At 41.0% G+C, this 22,344-nt stretch overlaps 1 pseudogene; it reads right to left on the bottom strand.

Annotated features, from left to right (window-relative positions):
• Positions 1-6,687: 6,687 nt before the first annotated feature.
• The window catches only part of LOC148038258 (BTB/POZ domain-containing protein At2g04740-like), a 58,148-nt pseudogene continuing 42,491 nt past the window's right edge, over positions 6,688-22,344 (bottom strand).

Raw genomic sequence — 22,344 nt, 5'->3', positions numbered from 1 at the left:
ATACATGTCATACATATACACAATATAATAAGTATTTAAGTTTCTTGCTTTTGTTTTTCAAATACAGGTTGTATATCATCCAATGGTAAACAATAATTGATGGTGGTATGTCATCCCTGTATCTAATCGTTCAAAACCAATAAATGGTAATATTACTGACATAGAGATAGCAGATGGCAATCCAACAATTAATGATGATGTACATGATGACACCATAATGGATGATATGCGTGATATAGTACAAGATGAACCTCACGAGGATGTTCAAGGAAACATAGAAGAGGACAATAATGTGATTGATGATATTGATGAAGTTATTGAGCAATATAGCAACACATCTGATAGTGGGATAGACTTATTTGTTTCGTTGCCTCTTGGTAACATAGACCTAGAAGTAGATAGTTTAGCAAGGGCTGATCTCATTGAAGATGAGATGGATCATTCACTGTAACATACTTAATTTGCTTAATGATTCAGTGTGTATTGTTAATTCTATGGAAAATATCATGCGTACACGTACATACTCAAGAATCAATAGTCAAGTTTAAAGCTAAATTGAATTGTCCATAATAAAAAGGAAGTATTTTTTATCATCTTCAAGTAGAGAAATTACGAGATACATGCAATGCTTGCTACTAATTGTATAATAAGATTTCTGTCGCTGCCGCTAATTACTTATATCAGGCTTGTCAACTGGAGGAATTGCCATTCATTAGAGAGCAATGCAAAAATAATTATTAACTCTGGTTTTTTTATTATATTAAGTCCAATTTCAGGTGGTTAAATAATTATGCGTCTATATTTGCGTCTATTTACGCGGATATATAGATGCAAAATTCGCGTCTATTTACACACTCTTTTACATGCGCATGTAGACGCAATGATAGACGTGCCCGACTTTGCGTGTCTATGCCTCGTTTCTGTTGTGGTGTTCACACTCTTCTCTCTCACCCTTCTTCTTCTCCTCCTCTCCTTCTCCTTCTCTCACTCTTCTTCCCTTCTCTTTCTTCTCTCCTCCTCCTCTCACTCTTCTCTCTCTTCTCTCTCACCCACTCTTCTTCCCTTCTCTTTCTTCTCTTCTCCTCCTCTTCTCACTCTTCTCTCTCACCCTTCTCCTTCTCCTCCTCTCCTTCTCCTTCTCTCACTCTTCTTCCCTTCTCTTTCTTCTCTTCTCCTCCTCTTCTCACTCTTCTCTCTCCTCTCACCCTTCTTCTTCTCCTCCTCTCCTTCTCCTTCTCTCACTCTTCTTCCCTTCTCTTTCTTCTCTTCTCCTCACTCTTCTCTCTCTTCCTCCCTTCTCACTCTTCTCCCCTTCTCTATCTCTTCTCCTCCTCTTCTCTCTCTTCTCTCTCTTATTCTCCCTCTCTCTTCCTCTCCCTATCCCCTTCTCTTCTTCTTATTATTATTATTCTTCTCTTCTTCTTCTCCTCTCTCCCTCCCTCTTTCTTCTTCTCCCTCTTCTCTTCTTCTTCTCCTCTTTCTCTTCCTCCCTCCCTCTCCCTCCCTTCCTCTTTCTCAACGGTGGCAACAAGAGATAAGGAGGTGGTATCTTTATCATTCGCTTAAGGGGAGCTATATAGAGGGAGGGGGGGTTTTTAATTAGGGAGAAAATGATAGTTGGGGGGGAGGGGGGGTAATGGAGTCCCTCTCCTTGTCCTCCATCTCGGTAGCCAAATTTGGCATGTCGCCATGTAGTCTACCCCTCCCTCGTTACAATTGTCTAATCCTTGTGAGCTGTTGCATCATTGTATTCGACCTCATTGCGATGTCCCCTCCTATTGCCGTCATCTTCCACTTCCTCCCCCCCCCCCGGGCCACATGTCGACGACTATAGGGGGCGATTAAATTTTTCTTTTATTTTATTTTAAAAATTAGGGGGGTGTGTTCCTCCACGATGGCGGCCCATAGCGGGACATTACATTGGGTTTCTCATGTGGCTACCATGCCCAATGCCTACTCAGCCCATCCCTACCTATGGATCCACCTTGCACACTACCCGCATGCCTAGTGGGCACTCAGGAGCCCATTCCCAACTGTACTCCACATCCTACCCTCACTATACTTTTTAACACTATCCATCTCTAAGCACTACCACTCGTGTTGCAATGGCCAAAAATGCCTTTACAGATAAGACACGTTTTAGCGAGCTAAATTTCACCACTTGGTCTAATTTCATGCAACAAGTGCTTGAGTCTTAGGGTCTTTGGAGCCTCATCATTGGGTCTAGAACCTATGCCGGACCCTCAACTAGATCACCCTGACTTCATTCGTCAATGGAGAGCCGGCAATGCAACAACCAGTGTTGAGCTGATGCAGGGACTGCTTCCTAAGTTTCACTCTCAATTACAGCACTTCCCACTTGCCTCAGAGCATTGGAGTCAACTTCTCGACCGTTATGTGGCTTAAGATTATCCTCAGCGCATCAATCTTGACTTTGAGCTTCAAGAGTTCTCTATTAAGGAAGGGGATGATCAGAAAGTCAAGCTGGCTGAATATAGGCAGTTACTTGCCAAGTTCGCCACTACTGGCTCTCCAAAGTCAAATGACGATTAGGTTACATTCTTCTTGAATATGTTGCCTGAAAAGTACTTCCATTTCATTCAACACATCATCTCCCAACCTCAATTGCCAATCTTCTACGAGTTTGAGTGCTAGTTTTTGCGTTACCCAAGGCTGCATGACCAAGTCCACAAGAAATCCTCATCATAGCCTTATTCAGAGTAGAGGGGGTTCGTTGCCTCTTCTTCGAGAGGGAAAACCACAAGTGGCAAGAACTCGCAAGATGCAAAGGCAAGCCAATCAAAGGCAAGCAAAGGCAAGCCAATCAAAGGGTGACTCCTCTTCCTCAGATGGAACAAAAGAATCTAGACCTATCTGGCAGCAACTCTCAAAGAAAAACTGGTTTTGCACACATTACCAGAGAGCATGCCATGTGGATGAGGAGTGTCACTCGAGGGCCCAAGTTCTTCCACCTAAAAAGCCTCACCAGACCACTGCAATTGCATAGTCCAAAGGGGCTATGTCTTATGCTCTTGCTTCATCTGCTCCTTCAACACCCGTTGTTGTTGGACCTGTGGCTGGTGATGGACCTAAAAACGGGCCGGCACTGGCTCATGCACTAGCCGGGCCTCGTCACTATGCACAAGACAACCCCTCGGCCTCGCGGCCAGGAGCGTCTATCAAAATCTCTGCCTTCCTAAACATTGCGTTTGTAATACGTTGTAGTCCAACTGATCCTAACCCAATATTACTCCTCAGAGGGAGTCCCTTTCACATAGCCAAAAGGCTCGAATCACATACACATGGGGTTCCTCCTACGGCAAAATGCCGTCAACCCTCTGCGACTCTCCTACACCTTGGGGATTGGCCCCTCGATGTGTCGCTCAACAAATAGACACATCGCACAAAAGTCGCTCAAGGTACCAAATAAACGTGTCCAGGAATGTACCATTGTCCTTACTTGATTTCCCCTTTAGGATCCGCCTCTACCTACAGCATGGGTGCCTCACTGCCTCTCAACGTAGGTCATGTTCTAATAAACCAATTGCAATGTATGTCCAGGAGCTGATCATCGATATTTTTAAATTCTTTTCATGCTCTATGCATTTGGTGGATGCCTAGTGCTCAAACATTTAGCAAAACAGTATTGTGCACAAGTGCAAAAACATTCTTTTAATGGTTTCCAACTACCGTTCGTGCTTCGTTGCATGGGCTTAGCACCGAGGTGATCGCCGTGCTACTAAGCTCTTAATTTTAATAATCATCCGTCCTAAATGCTATGCATAGAAATCAGTAACTTTCCCATCATTTCACACGGCATTTAGACATATTTCAACTTCTCTACCCTTCCCCGTTTAAATATTGCGTCGTTGGATGGATTTATAGGGTATTTTGACACCATTTTATGTATAAAAAGCGGGAAAACACACACTAGAACAAGAAGGTGGGGTTGAACTAAGGCAAATCCTCATGCTTCAGTCCCCACAAACATCCACAAACATTGCTCTTATTTATCCTTATTTTTCAGAACCCAAAATGTATTTTTCTCCTATTTTTTAGGGTTTTTCCACCATTTTCTTGTATTTTTCCCTATTTTCCTGCATTATTTAATTACTGAAAATTCAAAACAGGTTATGGGCTGTGGCCCTTAGTTCCTTCTTGCAGAAAAATGAAAGTTTAGTTGATGATCCTATTTACTTCCCCATTTTTATGCCAAAAAACCCTCATTTTCCCTTGTTTTTTCATGTTTTACGTGTTTTAGCATATTATTTTGAACCATAAAATGCATATTTTTCTGATTTTTTTATTATGACCAGCAAGAACTCATGGAAAACAGTAACATGAACAGTTTTTATCCCACATGAACAACTTTTCATCAATCAAAAGCCATAAAAGCTCAAATTTCCTTTGAAAATTTTAAATTACCGCTTATTTGCGTGTTTCGGGTTTCATGTCCATGGCTGTAGATTTGGAAATCAGCAGCACTTCATGTCCAGCACAATCACCAATCACCATTTCCAGCCCGTGGAGCAATCCGATCCATACCGGACAAGCCTCCATCATTCTTTCTTCTTCCTTCTTCTTCCCACATGAATTCCCCCTTAGAAGAGAGAGAGGGAGGAGAGAGAAAGACTGATTTTCTCTCTCCCTCTACAGGCCACCATTCCGTGCGCGGATTGAAGTGACATGGAGCGTATGATAAGTGTAGAAGCCTGGCATAATGCACTCCATAGCTTGCTTGTCGGCGCGTTTTTTGCGCGCGGCTGCCTGCACGGCACTACCTTCCCCCCCACGAAAAAATTAGGGGGGTGGAGGGCCCAAAGGGCACCCCCCACTAATCACACCCTTTCAAATTTCAAATTTGGCCCCCCTTTTGGGCACCCCGGTCGGTTTCGAGCCACCTTCCGCGTACGAGCTCCGATTGACGTGCTGTAAATTTATGGGCTTCCGCCTCGGCATCCCGAATAGGCCTGCAGCTCCCACATCCTGTCCTGACTGACAGAAAAATTACTAAAAATCTGGAGGTATCACTTGGGCGCTCGTCGACTGCTTATGCTTAAAATCGTCCTAGATCGAGCCGCCGCCTTTGACATTGAATATTTTTCCCTTGATATTCATAATTTTTAGCTATTTTTAAGCACTTCTTGTCACCTAAATTCCGCTCTCAGCTGGAGTATAACCTTAGCAACCCATCTCTTTCACTACCCCTGAGGGACTGGCTGATTGGTTTGCAGGTTCCGATACCATTGCACTTCATGTATCTATCTCATCTTCTTCCCCACCTTGTCAGGTGTTCCCTTGGCAAAGCCTAGCTACTGGAAGTATACATGATGGTGACCACTTTCTTAAACTAGCATATCTCTAGGCCCTTTCGAATACCCTACACTATACATCTAGGTTGAGAGGGGGTTCCTACCCTTCTTGGTATTCTACAAGCTTCAACAGTTTGTTTTCGACATCGGCTTCGTCCCCCCTGTTGTATCTTACCCTTTGCATTGCATGATTTCATCATCTTTGTACTGGGACGCTTGGGCAAGTGAACAATTTTCCCATGAGGAACACTACCTAAGTGGCACCTGTTGCATGAGTATTCTTCAGCATGTGGCATACTTTGCATCTCATTGTGCAAAGCGCCACTTGAGCAGATCCTAAGTTGTTTCCACTAGCGGCTGTTGTTACCACATCACCATCCTCCTTCATCACATGGATATCTAATCACCTATTTTCCCTCGTCATCGACACCCTAAGTGGATGGATTAGCTTGTTCTGTTTTGTGATGTGTTGGGTGTACCCTCCCTACTCCCGTCTTTTGGGTCACTATTTCTCAATCAACTGCATCATCTCACAACATTTAGCTCACTTATTTACCCAAAAAAAAAGTTCAATGTGGTTCCATTTTCCTTTGTAGGCCTTACTAGGCTACTGGGCAGTCAACGCGCACCCTTTGTCTGATACCCTGTCCTCTCTGGGGTGACTACTTGGATTCCCTTGGTAAGATAACCATTGCCTTTGTAGTCTTGGTAGGCCACTAGGCAGCCAACGTGCACCCTTTGTCTGATGTCCTGACTCCTTTGGGGTGGGACACCTTGGGATAAGTAAACATCACAGTGGGCTAGCCTAACCTTTCAGCTCAATTTTGGGCCTGAGAGGGGGTGTTGAGCTAAAACACGCTTTTCAGTTGATAAGCATTCTTAAACAGCCCCAAAACACACTTAATTAATGAAAAATCATAAAAAGGGGAGCGATCCAAGAGAGTTTCAGTGGCCTCCCGAAAACCCTAATTTTTGGGGCACCCTTCCACATCTATAAATAGACAAGCTGCCCCCATTCAGCCTCATTCTGTATGTGCAGGTTTCACACTCTCCAGTGCAGATTGCAGCCATCAGTCTACCTCCATGTGGCTATTCAGTCTTCACGATTGTTGCTACCTCTCCCTTAAGCCTTGCAGTGCCCTGGTGCCTTCTTCAAGCTGTCGCTCACTATTTGGTGCCATCTCCTAGGCTGCATTTGGCCTCCAGCTGCCATCGCGAGCATCTTCAACATCATGTGACATCCTATAGCCTACGTTTGTGTCCTTCTGGAGCCGCCTGGTGTCATCTCACCCCTCTACAACTGTCGCCTTTGTCTCTCACAACCCTTGATGTCAGTGTTTTGCAGTTTCCTCTCTCTTCATACTCCGATTGGCGGTCACAGACTTGGGATCCGTCTCCGATGGATGTCACACTCCGAGATTGCTCTGCCCTTGAGTGTGTAGAAAAACTGAATCAAGCTAAGAAGTGTAGAATGTGTCAGCCTTTTGCTGGAGAAGCATACTTCCTTTTTATATTTCCACTCATTCTCAAACTTTTGTTTGAAGTAGGGCAATCGAGCCAACAGGATAGCTCGGTGTGCCTCAATAGGTTGGCCTTCAACATAGAATGTGATATCTGGATCAAAATCACTAAAAGTGTCACCAAAAGGTGCATTATGCTAATATGACCTGATCATTGCCACCTGCTTCATCCCTGGCCTTAGTTGACAAGCCCTCAAGGCATCTGAAGTTTGATACAGAACTAAGGAAAAGCTCCCGCAGAGACTTTGGCAAGGGCTCCAGGGGAGGCGGCCTGGCTTCAAAGGCTTTAAGCAGCTTACGGACACTCAAGTTCAAAGCAGCATAATGGCATCGATTGCCATCGAAAGTATTTTCACTACAGATGGCGCCGCTCTCCATGAGCATGCGGGCAGCATCTAAATGGCCCGCAAGGCAGGCATAATACAAGGCAACTGAGTCCCAAGCATCTCTTACATTGACATTCACACCCTGCTCAAGCAATACATGGAGTCTTTCGACGTCGCCGGCTCTGGCAGCCTCATAAATGTCTCCAGAAGGCACTTCCTTCCTAGGAAGAGGAGGCTCCTCCGGCTCATCAGCGTAATAGAGGTTGTCGAGGTCCTCATCGACGATGGGGACGCGACACGGCTGGGGCTGGCTGTCGATTGGGGGTATCAAAAGCTGCTGTACCAAAGGCCTCCGATCATCAACAGTCGCTTTGCCAGACTAGCACGAGGGCAATGCTTGAGCTCCAGACATGGCTGTACTGGCAAGTATTGCCTCCCTCCTTGGAGGTTGGCACCGCGCTCCACATTCGCACCATCGATAATTGCAGGCCTGTGTGCAGTGTACGCAGTCGGATTATATAGTGGCTCAGAAAATGAGGCCTGATTCTTAGATCCTCTCGTAAAGCCCATCGGTGTTCCATGTACTTTCCCTTCTTCATGATACTCCTTTTCATTCCTTTTTCCCTTGCTTGCTATGATTGTCATTATTACTAGCTTGCCTATTGCCAGCCTTGCTTAAAGTCGCATTTTTGTGAGCCAAAAGGGAAGCACAATGCAACAACAAACAATAGTGGAAGAGGAGGAGAAGAGGAGAAAGAGAAGGGAATAAGAGTGAGAGAATGAGAAGGAGAGGAGGAGAAGAAGAAGGGTGACAGAGAAGAGAGAGGAGAAGGAGAAGAGAAGGAAGAGAAGGGAAGAAGAGTGAGAGTTTTTGGCTAGCTACCTACCATGGCCCCCAAGCACAAAGAAGGAGTGAAGACCGCAGGAGCTACCCTAGTTGCTCAAGGGACAAGTACAGATGGAATTCATGGTGCAGTTGGAGCTGTTGGAATTGCGGCCGTTAATGGAGCACCGGGTATAGCCAACATGCGAATTGGCGCAACTCCAGACCCCGTCTTACGGAACCAAGTTCTCCTTGGCTTAGAGAAGAACTATTGATTTCATTCCACCACATGAAATGATAAGGGTTTCATAATATGTCACATAAAATGATAGACTTTCACTTAGTTTAGTGCATGATTTGTTAACTATAATTCATTGTTTACTTCCGTGATTAAAATAAATACATAAAATGTTAGTTTCCATTCATAGGATGCAACCGCTTAGAAGCATAGAGAACTTTTCATCTATCTTGCATTCCACGCGGAAGATAGGTCTTAATCTTGCTCAAATAGGTTGTCTTATCATATGATAGCCAATGTTTATGCTTGGGGACCACATGAAATATTAGGGAAAATTTGCAATTAGGGCACTATTAGGTTCTTAGACTTTCATGGATCGCTTACAAGGAAAGATTATTATGCATTATATGGTTATCTTTTACCTATGTTAGATCATAGAGGTGATAAGCGATTTGAGTTTAAACTCTTATATACTCAAGACCCTGCACTTTAGCAACAAGTACTTATTGCCAGATATGAAGAGAGTTAAAGATTATTTAGGCTATACTAATATATTAAACGCACCATGTGCATGCGATATAAGTTTGATTAGGAAATTCTGCATAGCATCGCACTAAGAGAGGATGGAAAGAATGTATGACAAAGTCTTGCAATATATTGTGTTTTGAAGATTACCAAGTATGTTAAAAGACGTGCAAAGAATCCAGGGTTCACAACTTGGAGCCCTAGAATAAAACCCAGGGGAAAGAGAGATTCAAAAGAAGTAAACACAAGTGTTGTGAGTCGTTCTTAATGATCTTGTCTTGGATTATTAGAAGTGGATACCCTCCTAGTTTAAGCTAGGATAGTAACCTGACTCCAAATGGAATGTTGATCAATGCTTATGCTTGGTTGTCTTGAAAAGGATATTTCTAACTGAATTTGGCTGGTTGCCTTGGTAAGAGGAGATCCTACTAAGGACAAGTGGTTTATAAGCAAAGTGATTGCTTGATATAGAAAATGATATTTTCTTGATTGGAAATGAAAGGGATGTTTTTCCTTAGTAATTGTTTGTAAGCTGGGTGCTTCAACTGTGATTGATTCCCTAAAGGAAAATTTAAGGAAGGATGGCGCCAGCTATCCCCCCGCGAGCTGCCAAACCCTAACCAAGGGGTTTATGAATCCGCTCCCAACACCATATTGGGGAATATAGGAATTTCCCATAAGTTTGGGACGCATGGTCAAATCTTTGGATTTTTCATAACTTGAACGCTATAACTCCAAATTGAGCGCTTTGTAGCTCAATAGATTCCATTTTTCAAGCGCTTTCCAAAGATAGGTCACATCATATGGTTTTGAGAAACTTATGGGCATGTTATCTAGGTGCCACCTTTTCAGTATTCAAAAAATGGGAATTGGGAGATTCCCAAACTCACTAATATTGTGTTTCCCAGAATGTGGACCGAACCCACCACAAGAGGTCTCTCCGTGGAAATTACTTGGAGTAGAAGGACGCTTGGGTGCCAGTGGGAGCTCTAGCCGTAAATCCCAATGCCTCCGAGACCTACACAAGTGTTCTACGTGACTCAAGATGGGATCTCGAGGCCTTGATACTAGTTACAAGGCGGAATCTTGGGAGGATAAACCTTCTGGTTTTATTGCCGGGAGACGGAAGGATTTTTCTACAAAGGCAGAAAGGAACACTTAATTCTCCTTTATGGGTAGGAGATAAACATTAATCTGAAGATAAGTTAAGGAAGTGTTTGATCTTGTTTTATCTTGTTTTCATGTCAGTGCCCTAAATTACGTAAAGGAACCTATGATTATCAGGGTTAATTAATGAATCTGTTTTTATGTGTCAAACATAATGTAGTAGGTAATTAGATAACTAAAACAACCCCCGAGGGAAGCATGGTGGATGTGACCAATGGGTCTATCCTACGGAAGGGTGGGCTCAGTTAGCCAAGATCTTTCCTTAAAAGAAAATGTTAACGAGTAATGTTAGGGAAGGACGGGCAATGGCCTTAGACAATGTTGGTTAGAATCCTGATTCATACCGTTTTACGGAACCAGAATGGGACTATGCCCTATGGGCAGAGAGGTCGAGCGATATATCCCTCTCGTTTCCCATTCTCTTTGAACCAAGTGTACTGCTTGGGTCCAGTTGTATCTACGCAAAGTGGAGCAGCTGTAGATCGACGCTAGAAGGTTACTAGGAAGACTCGACTATTAGGAACCCGAAATTTAGGTCGATCCTAGTGGGAACGACCAGATAAGTTCCATTGCACGGCAAACTCAAGAAACCGTAGTTGCCAAACCCCGTGTCATTCCTTGGGAGTGTCAGGCGGCATGTTCTAGATCGATGGGCTGCTAAGACGTGTCCCACAATTTCAGGGGTGGGCACATTACAGCCAAGGAGATGAGGTGGGAACACGGGGAGCAGAAGATGGGAATCCCTACATAGGTGTAACCCAAGGAGAGTGTGAAGACGCACCATAAGTAGAGGATGGAAACCCCTATGTTTGAGTGGTCATGTGAGATGTGAAGCTCGGGATAGTGAGGGGGGGATTCCCATCATAGTTGACCCAGGAGTTATAGGTGTTCTCCTTTGCTAAAGGGTGAGAGGCATCGTGTTAAAGGGTGGCATTCCCCCTAACGAAGTACCATGGTGCAAAGAGGTAGAGAATGGGGTGGAGAAGGAAAAGGTGCTAGGAGTGGAGATGGAAGATCCAACCCCTAGGGTGTGTGATGCAGATGTGGAGTGTAATCTAAGGTTTTGGAAAGATGAGGAGAGGTAATCAAGGTATGATATAGAAGAGGGCAGGATGGGAGGGAAGTGAGAAGTGTGTGTGATATGCTTAAATGAAATAGAAGCTATAGATGTACCTGAATTCCATCTGCTTCATGAGCCCCCTCTATTGAACTTCACATATGCAAAGCCATCTGAATCCTATACCTCAAAAGAAGAAATAGGCAAGGGTTTTGATTCATGCAACAAAAAAGAATTGTACAAACCTGACATTGGACCTGGCCGAGATGATGAAGATGGATCAAGAGACGTTCCGAATGCTACATGTCCTCCATGATCGGAGAGGTGGCAAGCCTCACCTCTTAGACCTAGAACTGAGCTATGAGAAATAAGCCCTTTTGGTTTATTTCTTTTACCCCAAGGCATCCCACCCTAAACTAGCCAGTGCAATGGGCAAAGGGTGCGAGATGGCTGCCCAATGACCTACGTGATGGTTATCTTACCAAGGGAGCCCAAGTGATCATTTGAGAGAGGCCAAGGTATTGGACCAAGGGTGCTCGTCAATTTCCCAAGGTCCTACCAAGTCTTGCATAGGCGGATTGTTGACCTAAAAATACTTTAGCTTGAATTAAACAGTCCCAAAACATGCTTAATTAATGAAGCAAACCTATTTTCAACTATGATGGGTTGACTAGTAGCAGTATGGGTTTAGCCTCGCCGCTAACCCTACTGAAGGTTGCGAGTATCTTCCTCCCCTATTGGGAGTTGCTCAACTGAGGGGCAAGAGTCTGAGTCTTAGCATTTGGTGTTATGCCTCTTGCCTTTGATCAACACTTGTCAAAGTGGTCAACCTTTTGACAATGTTGACAATACCAAATTTTCTCATTCTGCTACTCTGATTTTAGAGATGATTGGAAGTTTCCTTGGATCTCATTAGATTGATTTTAATTTTGACTTTGAGTTTTTTTTTTAAAACCTGTCCCTTGCTACCCCTTCTGAGAAGAGGCAACAAGAGCTGCATCTGTAGAGGTCAAACTATGAAACTAATCAAACAGCCAAGCGTAACAGAGTAGCTGACACTCAAACTCATTGAAAGTGGACATAATGGGCTATGAGATCACGTGCTTTACAAAATGAAAGCATTTCCTCAGCAACTTGTTTATTAACAATGTGACCTAATCATCCGAGGACTTAGGAGCCCAGTATTGTAGACAACAATGGCCAGCTTGGATTCCAATGTCCTTCACATTCAAGCAGTGGGAAGCAAGCTAAAAGACCTAAAATCTACAAAAATGAGATTAGGGATAGTGGTGGGCTACATGCCAATTTATAAGAAGTTTGGGACACCCAAACTAGGGTTTTACATATGGCACACAATAACTCTCTAGGATTGTGTTTCTTTTTAAAATAAATTTCCTGACTAGTATTTTGCAAAGGTCCACATTGTTTCTATTGGGATATTTCAGGATGCAAGTCTTATCCACATCAAGGAGTCGCCTCCTGATGAGGTGACAATAGAGGCACATTTGTCATAGCTGAGTACATCAACTACTCCTTGGATTGTGGACAATGGAGCTACCCATTATATGACCCTTATCATGGATATTTTTATTTCTTAAGCCTTGGTAGCTGAGCATGTCCTAGTTGGGAATAACTCCTCTGTCATGATTCAAGCTCATGGTTGCCTCGGTTCTACCCCCATTGACCAAAGCCAAGATTGCTCTATGTTGAATGATATATACCATGTTTCTCAACTAGGGTGAACTTATTATCTCTTTAGTAGCTTTGTCCGTTAGGTCGAACAGTCTTCTTTATGGTGACTATAGTTGAGGTCCTTGACTATTAGACCGGGGTAGTGATTGCTCGTGGTAAGGCATAGCCCAGTGGCTTGTACCACATGAGATAGTTTCTTTCCGAGTGGATAGCCGAGGGCTCTAAGTTCCACTAGCTCCAAGCTTTAGATACTACATGAGAGCCTATGAGCATTGAGCGTCTTTGGCATTTTTGCTTGGGACATCCTAGATTCGACTTTCTTTATGAGTTGTTGTGTTGATAGTTGGTTGATAGCCTTCCCCATTTGAAGCTATTGTGAGATGTCTGTAAAGCTTGTCAACTTGGGAAGTAACACTATATCCCATTTCCTCAACAGGGGAACTCATTTAACCATTGTTTGTTAAGATATTGAATCAGTCACACAATTCATGGATCTCAAAACTACCAGTTATCCAATATGTACCTAGAATACCTAGAAATAATCCGAAGTCCACATAGAGTTGAGGCATCTCTTAGATTGATTCATGTTGATCTTTGTGGGTTGGCATCCACTGTGGCCTTGAAGAGTGCATTGTATTTCTTTTTTATTGTGGATAATCATTCTTGTTATATGTGGGTGTACTTTCTTAGCTTGGGTGTTGCTGGTGTATAATCAGATTGGTCATCATGTAGGATGCATGAGGAGTGATAGTTGGGGCAAATTAAGCTCCTACAAGTTTTCAAAGTTTTTGTAGGAGCACGATATCCAATGCTAGTGTATCTCTACTAACTCCTCTTCACAGAATGGAGTTGTAGAGCATAGGAACCGAATTATCATGAACGTGGCACGCTCAATGCTATTTGTAGTAAAGCTCCTTGAGTGCCATTGGGTCGAGGCTATTAACACTTTGGTATATATCCTCAATTAGTGTCCTAAAACCAGCCTTTCTTTTGTGGACGAGTGGTAATTTCCTAATTACAACTTATTTATAGCAGTGACATTTATTACGAAACTAAGAAATGCAAATTAACTTACAATCTTGATAATGGACATCTTGTTGGCCCCAAAAATTGCATCCCTTTTGGTATTTATTTAACATAATTCAAGAAGAAGTTGATGTACAATGGAATTTCCCAATCCCCTTTCAGTATTCCCTCTCCCCTTACTGTCCAAAATGACCAGCAAGTCTTCAATCTAATTTGCCCCTTCATTTGGGTTGTTAATTAGCCTTTGCCCTCTTTGATGGAGATGGAAAATGCCCCAAATTCATTGATTTGTTGGTCCCTCCATTTGAATTTGACTAAAAACAGGTTCAGCTTTGTTGAATCCAAGTCTTGGAGCTTTCGATTTCTAGCACGCTTTTTGAGGCTATTGCTAAACCCTAATTTTTGTTGCATATTAGGGTTTATAGTAGAGGAGTCTTAAATCTCTCAGCCTCTATTGATCTCATTGGCTAGGCAACTTCCATTTCCAAGTGTCTGTGCCATCTTCAACCATCAAATTAGCATTAGGTACCATTAAATGCCACTTCTCTAGTGTCATTAACTGACACTTATGGCCAAATGAATGACCTAGGCCAACAACTGGCACCAAATACCACCAAGTACCTGTGTGGCATAACTTTGGGGTGGGATGCCTTCAGGCAAAAACACATAAAAACTAAAAACACTCAAACCTTTGGGTTGGTCTTTCTTTCTAACTTAGTTTTTGGACCTGAGAGAGGGTATTAAGCTAAAATAAGCATTATATGTTGAATTAGTCTCTTAAACAGTCCCAAAAATACTTAATTAATCAAAACCCTAAAATGATACATGGTTCAAGAGAGTTTTAAAACTGTGTGCTACGAGGTTCCGAAACTTTCTGTAAATAGGCATGCTTCCCTCCATTCAGCCCAATCTCACTTTTTTAGTTTGAGGTCCTCTAGCTTTGCAAACATCTTGCTTTCAGAGGACATCTCAATTGAAGCAGCCATTGTTGTCTACATCCATTAGGCACTTGCTTCCACCCTCCATCATGCAGTCTATGTTGGGTTTGTTGATCAACCACATTGTGTACAACTGGTGACTTCCTGGACTAGTGTGTTTGTGATCTATGGTTGTTGTACGAACTGCCGCATCATCATACCTGAATTTTTGCTATCGTTAGCTTGGCATGTCATTATCAGCTTGTTGCATTTGTATTTTTATTTCTCCTTTGCCTATTTGACACTAACCAAGCACTACACAACACTGTTATGTTTGCAGCTGCACAACATCTGGAGGCTCTCTTGTTGCATTTTGAGGATCCGTTAGTTTTACGATGTCAAAAATAACAAGTATGCTTGATACCATGTCAAAATAAGTGACCTTGTAGAGAGACAATAGGGTTTACGGTGGGAAGTAATATAGTGAGTACAGAAAACATTGAAAGAGAAGAGAAACTTAGAAACAAAAGAACACTGAGAGAGTAATACATGGTTTACGGCGGGGAGTAATACATTCATACAAGATTTTTGAGGAATCATTACAAAGTGCATTAGAATGTGTGCTATTCTACTAATCAATATATAGATCATTGTAGCATAATACTAGGACAACATAACATATAAATTAATATGCGAAGTAGATTCTTTAAAGAGGAGGATACAAATTTCCTTCTTGAAGCTCATGTTTAGAGAAGCATTAGAAAAACTACTAGTAGTAATTATACACTATAGAGTCAATCCATAGAGAGGGAAATCTCAAGTAAAGCATGCATGAAACCAAAATCGAAGTCTAGGTTACCCATCTCATACAAAGGTCAAGTGTGTGGAAAATGGATTAATCTTTGGTGAAAGAGAGTAGCAACTTACTCACTCTAATAAATAATACTTTCTTCAATGTGTAACTAGATGAGCTAGAGCATGTGCACACATACACACACACACAGGGGCGGGGATAAGGGACGAGCACCTCTTATAATTAACTATCTACATCACTAAAAGGAATGAAGGAAACACCAATGATATCTAAGATAAGAAATACATGTGAATTTTTTTCAAATGTCACGTGCCACCATCAAAATGAGCATTGGTAAAAGCTTGAATCTCTGTGCATTAAACATGTGTTTAAAAATAGGTTTGACAAGTTATCAAATATCTATTTTGATACACATGGAAAAACTTAATGCTAAATATATCGATGTTGTCATGTGGCTTTGAAGGTAGAAATTAAAATACCAATATGAATTGATTGAACTGATCAGATAGGAGATACTTAATGAGGCCCAATATACATGTAAGTGGGAAAAGAGGAGAGAGATTAGGAGCAGAGTCACTAGGTTCCATTTGACAGGTTTTGTCAATGGATTTGGCCAATTTTCTCCCTTTTTCACTCTTGTCTTTGGCTAAGAACATCTCACTATGAAGTACACATTGGTAAAAATAATCTAGATCATGACCCGATAGGTCTTCTATAGCTAACGCTTTCTAGGTCTCCTTATTCAAGCTTTGTGCATATAAAGAATGCAACATTTTTCCATTGGGTTGGGCATGTTGGGACATTCATTCTTTCAAGAGTTTAAATTGAGTTGTATAGCTCTCAACTATGGCAGTATCTTGTTTTAGCCTACATAGTCATTCTAGTGCAAGATTAGATGCAATCGTCTTTTCTAAAGCATGAGTCCATCGTGACTAAGGTACTATAGACTATTGAGAACCATGTTAAATTGTTTGATGGTTGAAATGTTTCCAATTACATAAAGGTATATACAAAAAGCTCAATTTCTTTTGTATCCTTGCTCACAAGATAAGTTTGTATTTATGCGACTTGGAGTCCGTGAGTGGAAGCGGCATATAAATGAGATTTATGAAAAAGGGATTGCATGGTACCAATTTAAGAAATCTCTAAAGGAAGAGGACTTCATAAAATATGCATGCATGGTTACTTGTAGAACATTCATGAAGTGGGTTGTGAAATAAAGATATAGAGCTTTTGCGCAAGTTTAAGTGTAGGTATGACTAGTTGGATAATAGAGAGTAGCAGGCTTTCGAATCTAAAAAGATATAAATATTTTTGCAATCAACCAATCTTTCATTTCAATTTAGCCTTGAAGAGATCCTAGAAAATGAAAGTACTAAATAGGGATTAAAAGTTGAATGGTAGGATATTAAAGATATTATCCTTCTATGCTTGTCAGGAGGTAGAGAAGAAGAGCTAGGATGCATAATGCACCTAGCCTTTAGCCGCAAGTGAGGATATTTCTAGGAGCTTGTATGTGTTATCTTATCAGGTTTTAGAAGTGAGGAGATTTCTAGGAGCCTATATGTTTTGTCTTATCTAGACACCTCATTTTCACATATTATAGATGCTCCTATCAGTTATGAAGAAAACAGTAAAAATTCTAGCAGAATGGGATATACATGAAGGCTACGAGAAAATTGAAGAAACTATTTAGGACTAGACCTACTATGCAAGTGAAAGAACCATTATCATTTTGATATAAGCCCTATAGGCATTAGGTCGGCTACTGTTGGTGAAAAGGATTATGATGAGAGAAATAACTATGCAATCAGATTTGGGGAAAATGTATTGAGTTAGAGACAAAGAATATATCCACAAATTAGGAGAGATTTGTGGGGAGTGGTTACAAATCTTAAATGCCACAATGAGTATTTTATTGGAGCAATAGAAAATGTGGAGATAGACTATTTCCCTCTTCTTGGGATGATTGTAAGTTGTTCTACTCCTAACATTGCCATGTTGTAGTGGATTGCATATATAAAATCTATGAATCTTGAATTTTGACATGCTAAAGGAAAGGATGACCTAGTGGTATATATAAAACGCGAGCCCCTACACATACCTACGATACAAAAATAATTTACTATAAAGTTTTCTTGAATACAATGATACATGCCTCAATCAGTGAGACAAGAACTTGGAACAATACCAAGTGCATGTCTTAATGAGCTAAAGCGAGCTTCACTAAGAGCTTTTGTGAAGATGTCTGCAACCATTTGATCACTGGGACAATGCTCCACCATAATGGAACCTTTCTTGACTTCATGTCGAACATAATGATAATGAATAGCAATATGCTTTGATTTACTATGTTGTATATAGTCTTTGGTAAGTCTAATAGCACTTTGGTTATCGCATCGAAGAGGCGTACTAGATGATGAAGGATGTCCCAAATCTGCAAGTAGTTGTCGAAGCCAAACTAGCTCGTGAGCTGCTAATGATGTAGCAACATATTCGGCTTCAGTTGTAGAAACCGCAACACATCGTTGTTTCTTGCTGGACCAAGAAACCAAACATCCATTTACAAAGAAACAATTCCCACTTGTAGATTGCATGGATAAGTGTGAACTTGCCCAATCAGCATCTGTATATCCAATAAGGTCAAGAGAAGTTGAAGAAGATAAAGAAGAATCCTCTCGACGATGATAAATAAGACCAAATTCCTTAGTACCCTTGAGGTACTTAAGAATACGTTTTGCAGCACTCCAATGAATAGTGGAAGGGGAAGAAAGATATTGTCCCAAAAAGTTAGCTGCAAATAAAATATCTGGTCTTGTGTTTAAACCAATAAATTGAAGACAACCAACAAGATTAGCAAAAGGTTGATGAATGGCTGATTCTTCATTGCGTGTTGTAGATGTACCCTTGGTAGAGCTTGAAATAATGGGAGTGTTGGCAGAGTGTCCATTTGTCAATCCAAACTTCTTAACAATATCATTAATAAACTTTGTCTGGCGAAGAAGAAGAATGCCTTGTTGTCGGTGTCGTTGAACTTGAATACCCAAACAAGAATGTATCTCACCAAGATCCACCATTTCAAATGCAGTCGATAAAAGCTTCTTCATAGCATCCAAGAAAGCAATATTATTTGACACAAGAATAGTATCATCAACATATAGAGCAAGAATAATAAAATATTTGACATCCCTTTTGATGTAAAGATTTGGGTCAGCAAAACATGCAACAAATCCTTTAGATGTGAGGAACTGATCAATCTTAATATACCAAGCACGAGAGGCTTGCTTCAATCCATATAATGCACGATGAAGCTGGCATATAAGATGCTCCTTTCCTGCAATCATAAAACCTTCAGGTTGCTCCATATAGATTTCTTCTTCAAGATCTCCATTGAGAAAAGCCATTTTAACATCCATTTGGTGAATTTCTAGATCAAATAGTGTTGCAAAAGCCAAAATCATACGAACAGTTGTGGAGCGCACAACAGGAGAAAATGTTTCTTGATAATCTACTCCTGCAATCTGTGAGTAACCTTTTGCAACAAGTCGTGCTTTGAACTTATCAAACGAGCCATCAGCTTTGGTCTTGGTTTTAAAAACCCATTTACATTTGATAGGAACACGATTTGGGGGGAGTTCAGTAAGAATCCATGTACCTTTGGAGATTAAAGAACCGTACTCAGCTTGCATAGCTTCTTGCCATTGATCCCTTTGAGACGAATTGATAGCTTCCATATACGATATTGGATCCTCTTGGACAGACATAGCATCATCAAAGACATCATATTCAATAGAATAGAATCCATGCTCTATCTCAATAGGAAGATCGACATAGATCTCCAAATTTTCATCAATCTTCTTTGGAGGTGAAGGAGGTTTATGATCATCAGAATTAGTAGAATCACAAAGCAAGTAAGGAAATGCACTAAGCAAAGACTGTGTATCATCTGAAACATCTGACGACCATGTGCCACCCATAGTCTTCTCATCAAATATAGCATCACGACTAATGATAACCTTTTGAGAAGAAGGATCATAAAATTTGTAACCTTTGGAATGATCTGAATAACCAAGAAAAATAACCTTTAAACCTGGAGGATCCAACTTATGTTGAGTGTCCTTGGGCACATGAATATAAGCAATGCAGCCAAATGTGCGAAAGTGAGAGACTGAAGGTGTCTTCCCTGTCCAAATTGTTATAGGAATTTTACCAGCAGGTGCAGTAGTTGGAAGATGATTTTGAATAAAAACAGCTGTTATAAGTGCTTCAGTCCAAAACTTTCGAGACAAACCAGAGTGTATAAGCATGCAACATATAGCATTAAGAATCGTGCGATTTTTGCGCTCAGCAACACCATTTTGCTGAGGAGAATAAGGAACTGTAAACTCATGATGAATACCTTGATCCTTACAGAAGTCATCAAATAGTTTGGATATATATTCACCACCATTGTCATTGCGAAGTGTCTTTGTAGAGAATCCAGTTTGAAGCTCCACACTTATCTTGTATTGTTTAAATATAGGTAAAGCCTCATACTTATGTCGAAGAAGATAGACATGTGTGTACCGTGAGAAATCATCAATGAAAGTTATAAAATATCGATATTGAGACTTTGAGGCAGGAAAAGGACCGCAAATATCGGTATGAACCAAATCCAAGAGAGCATAGGAATGTGATGAAGTAGAAGTGTGGAAAGGCGAACGATGGTTTTTTCCAAGTGCACAGTACTCACATATTCCCATACGTGGATGAGATTTAAGATCCATACCTTGCACAAGACCATGACGATAAAGATCAAGAATTTTGGCAAAATCAGAGTGTGCAAATCGTTGATGCCATAATTTGCAATCAGCATCTCCAGGGACAGTAACAACATTTGCAACTGTATCATTCAATGATAGCTCAAATAGATTACCATGTCGAGGAGCCACTGCTATAGTATGCCCGTCTTTCTCTATACGACATTGATTATGATCAAAGCCAACAAACAAACCAAGATCAACTAGACGAGCAACAGAAAGAAGATTTCTTTGCAAATCTGGAACATGAAGAACTCCTCTTAATATTCTAGTGGATGAAACAGTCCCCAGATATAATTCACCCACTCCTTTGACTTGACAAGTCGTATCATCCGCAAGGTAAACAAACTTCTTGACAGGAAGAGAATGATAATTGTGAAGCCACTGCGATTGGTATGTCATGTTTCTAGTGGCACCTGAATCAACGATGAGTTCATGAAGTACCTTTTCTGGAGAGATATCATAATGGACGAAATTGAGCTCCTGATGAGTATGATCATCATCAGTTGTAGTTTGTTGAACAATATAAGCTCAAGAACGTTCTTCATCATATCTGCGTTTATAACAACGATGAGATGGATGATCTGTATGTGCACAATAATCACAAGGAGGAAAACTTTTGGACGAGCGAGGTTGCTTTGTAGTAACTCCATGCTCCTCATCATATTGACGTGCCCAGCAATCAGAAGCCACATGACCTTTCTTATCACAGTAAGAATAATGTTTGTTAGGATAAGCAAGACGAGAAGATTTACTACCTGGATTAGGGTGCCCACCCTGCTAAAAACGTGAAGCAGGACGCTTGCGAGCAACAAAAGCAGCATCAAAATCCCTTTATTCACGAGTGACCAAAACAGCATCAGATTTTTCCAAATGATGCTCATGACGTTTAGAATATTCAATAAGAGATATACATGCTTTGTCAAAGTGGATATCATCCTTGTTAGACAAAATAGTGATGATATTGTCATATAAAGGATCTTTGATGGTATGAAGAAGTTGAGTAACAATCTGATTTTTAGCAACAGGAGCGCCGGCAGCACCAAGGTGATTGATAATGTCTTTAAAAGCCTTGATATGAGAGTGCATAGAAGTACCAACCTTATATTGAAGATTCTTCAAACAAGTTTGGAGATATAAAATTTCGGTGACCGATTTCTTCTCAAACGTTGAGATAAGATACTCCCAAATAGCATGAGAGGTTTCCAGATGAAAGACATCCAACATAAGTGAGTCAGGAAGTGCAAACAATATATAACGACGAGCTGCTTTGTCACGACGAATCCAATCAGTATGATCAATTTTCCATTGTTCAAATAATGGACCATCAGTAATCACAGAATTGTTATTCATCACAAGACAGGTCGCCCAAAACAATATCGAATAATTCGTCACCTTCAAGAATTAGCATCATCTTTGCTTTCCACCCAGGAAATCCTTGTCCTTGGAAGAAGGGAACTGAATATTGGCCAGACAGATATCCGTTAACAATTACGCAATTGGCCATGCCTCTATGTCGAGAGAAAACAAATAAGATGAGATCGCAGAATCTGCAAACCATGATCAAGACGAGCGTAGTTAAGACGCATGACAATCAAAATAGGGATATGCACGTAAGAACGACGAAAATTATTGAGTGACTAAAAAGAAAGCCCGAAATAGAGAGGCGTAACGTGCAAGACGAGATGACGCATATAAGAAAAGTACTATTTCGGTTGAGCAAAGAACGTGAACGATAATAAAACATCGCTAAAAATAACAAGATGTTTGCTTGTCGTAATCAACATCATTAACGAAGACGAGAGATTAATAAACTGTAATTGGGGATTAAGGAACTGAAATTAGAAATACAGTTTTAAATAAAGAATCGCAGATTCGAGCAGAATTGCTGTCTTGAATCCTGAACTATCATAACTTTTGATCCAGAACTCCGATTGACAAGTGGTTTTTAAAGACAAAATTAACTAATACTTCTAATTTGAACAAGTTCATGTATCAAATCATCACTTGTGCAAAGAATTCAATCAAGTATAAACAATGAAACAACTTATCTTCCTTGTTGTTGCTACGCATCCATAGCTCTGATACCATGTTGAGAGAGAGAGAGAGATACACAAGACATGCTCCC

Source organism: Lygodium microphyllum, chromosome 3, assembly GCF_053477565.2.
Source record: "Lygodium microphyllum isolate KBCC chromosome 3, Lygodium_microphyllum_v1.1.10, whole genome shotgun sequence".
Taxonomy (NCBI): domain Eukaryota; kingdom Viridiplantae; phylum Streptophyta; class Polypodiopsida; order Schizaeales; family Lygodiaceae; genus Lygodium; species Lygodium microphyllum.
Note: the sequence above shows the minus strand (reverse complement) of the source record. Positions and strands in the feature narration are given on the sequence as shown.